At 38.7% G+C, this 8,554-nt stretch overlaps 1 protein-coding gene across 3 annotated transcripts in view; it reads left to right on the plus strand.

Annotated features, from left to right (window-relative positions):
• Nucleotides 1–8,554, plus strand: part of SMYD3 (SET and MYND domain containing 3) — a 739,679-nt gene that overhangs the window by 265,649 nt on the left and 465,476 nt on the right.

Here is an 8,554-nt window from a genome sequence, read left to right on the forward strand (position 1 = left end):
TTTTTTTTAATAGTGATTTTTATTTTCAATGCAGTAATCCATTTCGTTCATTAACCCCCTAACCACTGAGTAAGCTTCATGTCTCAAAAGAACTTCCCAAGGAAGAGGCATACATTAGGTTTATTATAAATGTAAATGTTCTCATCCCTCCTAAATCTCTCTCTCTTTTTCTGTATATTTTTCTCATTGGCATTAAAAACTATGACTTTTAAGTCAAACTGTGAAAGATCTAAGGGCTACAAGAAGAGAGTAAATACTGTGTTTCTCTTAGAATATGATCTCAAGTGATACAATTGTTGTCATAGCAAAATTAGGTTAAATTTAATAAAATCTGCTCTTTGCTCCCATGGAGAAACTAAACTGGGACATAAGGATTTTAATGTCACTTCATTCCCCTTTCATTTGATTTCCCATCCTTAACGCAAAGTAAACATTGAGTATACCCTTTATTTTGAAAAAATTGATTTGCTGTGGGCAGCTAAATGGTATTGGATCCTGTGGGTGATCTGTACAGATTTGTACCCCAAACAGTAATTGTCATTCATGTCATGCCTTTATGTGTCAAGTGCTGTATCTGATGAATAACCGGCACCCTGGATGACTAAGGTGGTTTTGAAATGTTAAGGGATATTATCTCCAGGATATTATGAAATGTCTTAGGATCTTATTTTGAGTAATTCCCTTGCCATTTAAAGCAGTACGTTCTTTTTGTGTGTGTATCAGTGTGTGTTTATATGTACATTTTAGTAAAATTACCCCAAAATCGGTTTTTAATATGGAATTTAGAATTACTGTGTTGATGCTTATCTGAGCACTGTAAAAATATTACAGCTGCATTTTGTTGTTACACTGTTCGCTGTAGTAGAGATACGTATTTGCTTTTTAAAATAAGTCCTCCTATTGCTGCTGCTGATGTCAACTGCCCAGTGACTACAGAAGCTGCTTTCTGTACAGCATCTTTATTACTCTGCAAGTGTCCACAGCCGTATCAATAAAGCAGGAAACAGTATGGAAAACATACCTCTTTGAAAGTGGAATGTCAAGTTCAGTGAGAGTAGGGTAAGAATGATTGATAGTTTAGGAGAACAAAAGACTGCTTTCAGAAATGAATGAGGACCAGAATCTAAGTGCATCCAATATAGTGCTTAGCAATAACCCAGGAAACTCACGGGTGAAGAATGTACTGAGTTCCTAATTTGAAAAATTCTCTTGAATAAAATGCATTAGATAGAAAAGTAACTAAATTAAAATATTTAGATGAAAATATAACTCATGTGAAAAATACTTCGAAGGAAGCTAAGTAACTGAGGAAGTACTATCACGGTGGAGAAATTATGCACATGCGTGTATGCACTGGGCCGCCCAGGTGGGGCTAGTGGTAAAGAACCCGCCTGCCATTGCGGGAGACATACAAGACATAGGTTCCATCCTTGGGTCAGGAAGATCCCCTGGAGGAAGACATGGCAACCCACTCCAGTATTCTTACCTGAAGCAGCCCATGACAGAGGAGCCTGGTGGGTTATAGTCCATGGAGTTGCAAAGAGTTGGACACGACGGAGGTATCTTAGCACACACAAATGCGTATATGCATTAGCACTAAACTGTCAAATACAACAGCCAATAGCTGCATTTGGCTACTTAAGTTTAAATTAATTAAAATAAAATTTTAAATTAGGTTTTTAGTTGTACTATTTCAAGTGTTCAACAGCCACATGTGGCTACTGGCAACCATATTTAATGGTGCAGACATAGAAAATTTCTATTATTGCATGAAGTTGTCTGGGATAAGACTGCTCTAAAAGAATTTCTTCTTAAGATGGGAACAAAGATCGTGATACTGTTTTTTAATGATAAAAATAAGCCAAATAGTATAAAAGTGAAAGTGAACGTGAAGTCGCTCAGTCATATCCGACTCTTTGCGACCCTGTGGACTGTAGCCTACCAGGCTCCTCTGCCCATGGGATTTTCCAGGCAAGAGTACTGGTGTGGGTTACCATTTCCTTCTCCAGGGGATCTTCCTGACCCAGGAATGGAATCCTGGTCTCTCATATTGCAGGCAGACACTTTACCGTCTGAGCCACCAGGGAATAAGTTAATAAATTTGATCTCTGATTCCTCTGCCTTTTCTAAATCCAGCTTGTATATTTGGAAGTTCTCGGTTCATGTACTCTTGAAGCCTGTCTTGAAGGATTTTGAGCATTACCTTGCTGGTGTGTGAAATGAGTGCAATTGTGCAGTAGTTTGAACATTCTTTGACATTGATCTTCTTTGGGATTGGAATGAAAACTGACCTTTTCCAGTCCTTTGGCCACTGCTGAGTTTTCCAAATTTGCTGGGATATTGAGTGCAGCACTTTCACAGCATCATCTTTTAGGATTGGAAATAGCTCAACTGGAATTCTATCACGTCCACTAGCTTTATTCATTGTGATGCTTCTGAAGACCCACTTGACTTTGCACTCCAGGATGTCTGGCTCTAGGTGAGTGATCACGTCTTTGTGGTTTTCCAGGTCATTAAGATGTTGTTTTTTATAGTTCTTCTGTGTATTCTTGCCACCTCTTCCTAATCTCTTCTGCTTCTGTTGGGTCCATACCTTTTCTGTCCTTTATTGTTCCTATTTTGCATGAAATGTTCCTTTGCTATCTCCAATTTTCTTGACGAGATCTCTAGTCTCTTCCATTCTGTTGTTTTCCTCTATTCACTGAGGAAGACTTTTGCCGGGGTCCAGCCCCGGTGGATCCAGGGAAATTGAAGGGGAGACGGCATCGGCGATCAGGAAACAGTTGCTTAATTAAACATTAATTAAGGATATAAAGAGTGGTTAAATAAGGATAGCTCAGTGAGGAAATTCAGTGGAGAAAAGAGGCTGAATAATTCAGCCAGAAGGTGAGAGAAAGAACGACATGGGGAGACCAAGTTTCGGTGAACAAGGCCCGCACTTTATTTTCCAAAGTAGTTTTTTATACCTTAAGTTATGCATAGAGGATAATGGGGGAAGGGGTAGAGTCATGCAGTAAGCCAGATTTTCTTCCTGCAAACTTATCATATGCAAAAGTTTAGGTGATTTGCATCATCTTCTGGCCCGGAGGCCTGTTAACATTTTAAGACCCTTTCTTCAGAAAACTTATTTTTCTCTAAAGGTGATTAGTCAGGTGCCACCCTCCAAAAGCATTAAAATTGCATTCCTATAGGGAAAAGGTGTGGTGGGCTATAACAAGAAAAAGAATTAACTCAAGGGTCCAAGATTACAAACTTTAAAGCGACTACTTACACCAATTATATTAATCAATACACTGCCAGGGACACAGCAGGTAAGGGATATGGAAACTTAGCAGCAAACATTGGCCCAACAAGTGAAAAACCCTTCACCAATACAATTTCTAATCAATCTTTTAACTGCTCAAAGGAATCTGTAGACAGTTTAGAACATCTCATGCCTCTCACAGTTGGGAGGCTCTGAGCAATCACATGTGGCCGGAAAAACCTATTCAGGCAGGCTAGAGGACTTCCAAAGGAGTTTGTAGGTTGAAACACTATCACATCCAGGAACTTTATTAACTGGAGCTGTAAGTTAATTCTTTTTTTTCAGAGAGAGGTAGTGGGGGACAGCCCCCCATAAAGTCAGAGGTGTAGGTGAGAGCACAAAGCAGAAAGTAGGCAGACTCTGGTTTTGGGGGTAGATGCTCGAGAATTTCCAGGGGGACTCCTGAGGCTTGATCCCGCCTTTGCCTATGCCCAGCCTCCATCCTCATGACCTTTGCCACGGGCAGAGCTCCTGCTCCCGGCAGACTTTCTTATCTCTCCTTATTATACTTTGGAACTCTGCATTCAGATGGGTATATCTTTCCTTTTCTCTTTTGCCTTTCACTTCTCTCCTTTTCTCAGCTATTTGAAAGGGGTTCAGACAATCATTTCGCCTTTTTGAATTTCATTTTCTTGGGTATGGTTTTGATCACCACCTCCTGTACCATGTTACAAACCTCTGTCCATAGTTCTTCAGGCACTCTTTCTGTCAGATCTAATCCCTTGAATCTTTTTGATACTTCCACTGTATAATCGTAAGGGATTTGCCTTAGGTCATACCTAAATAGTCTAGTGATTTTCCTACATTTTTCAATTTAAGTCTAAATTTTGCAGTTTAAGTAGTTCATGATCTGAGCCACAGTCATCTCCTGAGTCTTGTTTTTGATGACTGTATAGAGCTTCTCCATCTTCAGCTGCAAAGAATATAATCAATTGATTTCAGTGACCACTTGGTGATGTCCATGTGTAGAGTCAATCTTGTGCGGTTGGAAAAGGTTGTTTGCTGTGACCAGTGCATTCTCTTGGAAAAACTCTGTTAGTCTTTACCCTGCTTCATTTCGTACTCCAAGGCCAACCCGCCTGTTACTCCAGGTGTCTTTTGACTTACTACTTTTGCATTCCAGTCCCCTGTGATGAAAAGGACATCTTTTTTGGGTGTTAGTTCTAGAAGGTCTTCATACAACTCTTCAACTTCAGTTTCTCTGACATTAGTGGTTGGAGCATAGACTTGGATTCCTCAGATATTAAATGGTTTGCCTTGGAAGCGAAGTGAGATCGTTCTGTCATTTTTTATATCATTAATGTGTTATTAATATTTTTGATATTAACCCCTAATTCCATAGATTATTTTAAATTGTATTTTTAAGTCACTATGTTGTCTTTTCTTTTTGGTGATGATTTACTTTGTTGTGCAAAAGCTTCTGAGTTTGACGTATTTCCTTTTGTTTACTCCTGCTTTTTTTTCCTTTCCTTGAGGAGACAGATCCAAAAATATAGCAAGACTGATGTCAAAGAGGCTGGTATGGGACTTAGACTCCTGACTTCACCAGGGGTACCTCTGTGGTTGTGATACCCCTCTTCTGGGCCACCACCCCAGGGGTATGGGGTTCTGATCAGACTGTATTGAATTTTAGGACGGAGATTCCTCCCGCCTGTCTCAGTGTGGCCTTTCCTATATATATATATACTTAGTTGTGGAAAATCTGTTCTGCTGGTCTTCAGGTCATTCTTAGAAATGGTTACCCTATATGTTATTTATAGTTATCCTATATATCAGATCAAATCAGATCAGTCACTTAGTCATGTCCGACTCTTTGCGACCCCTTGAATCGCAGCACGCCAGGCCTCCCTGTCCATCACCAACTCCTGGAGTTCACTCAGACTCAACGTCCATCGAGTCAGTGATGCCATCCAGCCATCTCATCCTCTGTCGTCCCCTTCTCCTCTTGCCCCCAACCCCTCCCAGCATCAGAGTCTTTTCCAATGAGTCAACTCTTTGCATGAGGTGGCCAAAGTACTGGAGTTTCAGCTTTAGCATCATTCTTTCCAAAGAAATCCCAGGGCTGATCTCCTTTAGAATGGACTCGTTGGATCTCCTTGCAGTCCAAGGGACTCTCAAGAGTCTTCTCCAACACCACAGCTCAAAAGCATTGATTCTTCGGTGCTCAGCCTTCTTCACAGTCCAACTCTTACATCCATACATGACCACAGGAAAAACCACAGCCTTGACTAGACTAACCTTTGTTGGCAAAGTAATGTCTCTGCTTTTGAATATGCTATCTAGGTTGGTCATGACTTTCCTTCCAAGGAGTAAGCATCTTTTAATTTCATGGCTGCAGTCACCATCTACAGTGATCTTGGAGCCCCCCAAAATAAAGTCTGACACTGTTTCCACTGTTTCCCCATCTATTTCCCATGAAGTGATGGGACCGGATGCCATGATCTTTGTTTTCTGAATGTTGAGCTTTAAGCCAACTTTTTCACTCTCCACTTTCACTTTCATCAAGAGGCTTTTGAGTTCCTCTTCACTTTCTGCCATAAGGGTGGTGTCATCTGCATATCTGAGGTTATTAATATTTCTCCCGGAAATCTTGATTCCATCTTGTGTTTCTTCCAGTCCAGCGTTTCTCATGATGTACTCTGCATATAAGTTAAATAAACAGGGTGACAATATACAGCCTTCACATACTCCTTTTCCTATTTGGAACCAGTCTGTTGTTCCATGTCCAGTTCTAACTGTTGCTTCCTGACCTGCATACAAATTTCTCAAGAGGCAGATCACGTGGTCTGGTATTCCCATCTCTTTCAGAATTTTCCACAGTTGATTGTGATCCACACAGTCAAAGACTTTGGCATAGTCAATAAAGCAGGAATAGATGCTTTTCTGGAACTCTCTTGCTTTTTTGATGATCCAACGGATGTTGGCAATTTGATCTCTGGTTCCTCTGCCTTTTCTAAAACCAGATTGAACATCAGGAAGTTCATGGTTCACATATTGCTGAAGCCTGGCTTGGAGAATTTTAAGCATTACTTAACTAGCATGTGAGATGAGTGCAATTGTGCAGTAGTTTGAGCATTCTTTGGCATTGCCTTTCTTTGGAATTGGAATGAAAACTGACCTTTTCCAGTCCTGTGGCCACTGCTGAGTTTTCCAAATTTGCTGGCATATTGAGTGCAGCACTTTCACAGCATCGTCTTTCAGGATTTGGAATAGCTCAACTGGAATTCTTTCACCTCCACTAGCTTTGTTCATAGTGATGCTTTCTAAGGCCCACTTGACTTCACATTCCAGGATGTCTGGCTCTAGGTCAGTGATCACACCATCGTGATTATCTGGGTCGTGAAGATCTCTTTTGTACAGTTCTTCTGTGTATTCTTGCCATCTCTTCTTAATATCTTCTGCTTCTGTTAGGTCCATACCATTCCTGTCCTTTATCGAGCCCATCTTTGCACGAAATGTTCTTTTGGTATCTCTGATTTTCTTGAAGAGATCCCTAGTCTTTCCCATTCTGTTGTTTTCCTCTATTTCCTTGCATTGATCCCTGAAGAAGGCTTTCTTATCTCTTCTTGCTATTCTTTGGAACTCTGCATTCAGATGTTTATGTCTTTCCTTTTCTCCTTTGCTTTTCGCTTCTCTTCTTTTCACAGCTATTTGTAAGGCCTCCCCAGACAGCCATTTTGCCTTTTTGCATTTCTTTTCCATGGGGATGGTCTTGATCCCTGTCTCCTGTACAATCCTATATATAACTATAGCCTAATAGTTATCCTATTATAATTTTCATAGTGTCTGTCTGAAGAGGTGAGCTTAGAATGTTTTTACTTCACCATCTTGATCTATACCTTCCTTCAGATTATGATTTCTTTGTGTACCTTTAAAAAAATTGTTAGCTTATTGTATTAATTGTGTTTATGCAAACTTAAATCCTTTCTGGTGTGGAGTATGAATTTGAGATAAATGACCAGTTTCCTACTTGTTAAAAAAGAGTTGATATTATTAATCCATGCATCATAATAGTATGAGAAATAATGAATTGATCATAGGGAACAATTGGAAAAATGTAAAACATTATATACAGAGTGCCACAGATACCTGGAAAACACCATGTAGGAAAAGCAGTGGTTCTTGAAGACTTGGTACATTTTCAAATTAAAAAAATTTAAGACATTTCTGAATTAATGTGTAAATACTATGATATTGAAATTATTTTATGTCTCTGGACAATGATATTGATGTTAATGCTTTATTTAGGGGATTCATCTGTTTAAACCACCGGAAAAACCCAGGCCCTGATTTTTAGGACTGAAGATATATTTAAATTTGTTGTAGGTGTTCATGGACATTGAGATAGTTTCAGTATTATGTCAGTTTCTTGAAAGGTGTGTTATTTAACTTTGCAACATCTCTGTGAGATGGATAAGGGGAAATTTTCATTTTTTCTGTAGATTTAACATGTAAAAACCTTTTAGGATTAAATACATTATTGATATCTTGTTCTGTGGCAGATAGACTGAAGCAATGCAACACCTGTTACTAACCTAAACTAATTATTCAATAAGTTATTGCTAGTCATTTCATTTAAATTGACACTAATCCCTTTTATTTTTAATGAGTGACATAAATTGATTTAACAGAATTTTAGCAGGATGATAAGATGAACAAAAACTCAATGTAGAGTTTCTCAGGAGAAAGTGTAGAATTTTTGGATATAAGCAAAGATAATTTATTAGGAGATGTTCTAACATTATTCCTATAATGACTTGTAAATTAATGAGCTACTAATTGCAGACTTAGGATACTTGTCATTATCAATGAATTATAAAACAATATTGGAGCTTTACTTGTGGAAATTATTTCAGGCTCCTAAATTGCTTATCTTAATCTGAATGATGCTAATGTGGCTTCTAAATTTATCTGAAAAAATTTTTTTAATCTGGCTCAAAAATCTCACTTCATTAATTTGTTCATTTTTGGTTTTATTACTATGGATATTTCCAAGGCTAATTGAAACTTCTAAAAGTAATGGAAGAATATGAAATAATATACAGTTAAAAAGAGGCCTTACGTTTAGAAGAAAGATTGTATCTGGATTGTAGAGTTTTCAATTTATTTATTTTTAATTGAAGAACTGTTGCTTTACAATATTGTGTTGGTTTCTGCCATACATCAAAACATGAATCACCCATGGGTATACATATGTCCCCTCCCTCTTGAACCTCCCTCCCATCTCCCACCCCATCCCACTCTTCTAGT

This window comes from Bos taurus, chromosome 16 (assembly GCF_002263795.3).
Source record: "Bos taurus isolate L1 Dominette 01449 registration number 42190680 breed Hereford chromosome 16, ARS-UCD2.0, whole genome shotgun sequence".
Taxonomy (NCBI): domain Eukaryota; kingdom Metazoa; phylum Chordata; class Mammalia; order Artiodactyla; family Bovidae; genus Bos; species Bos taurus.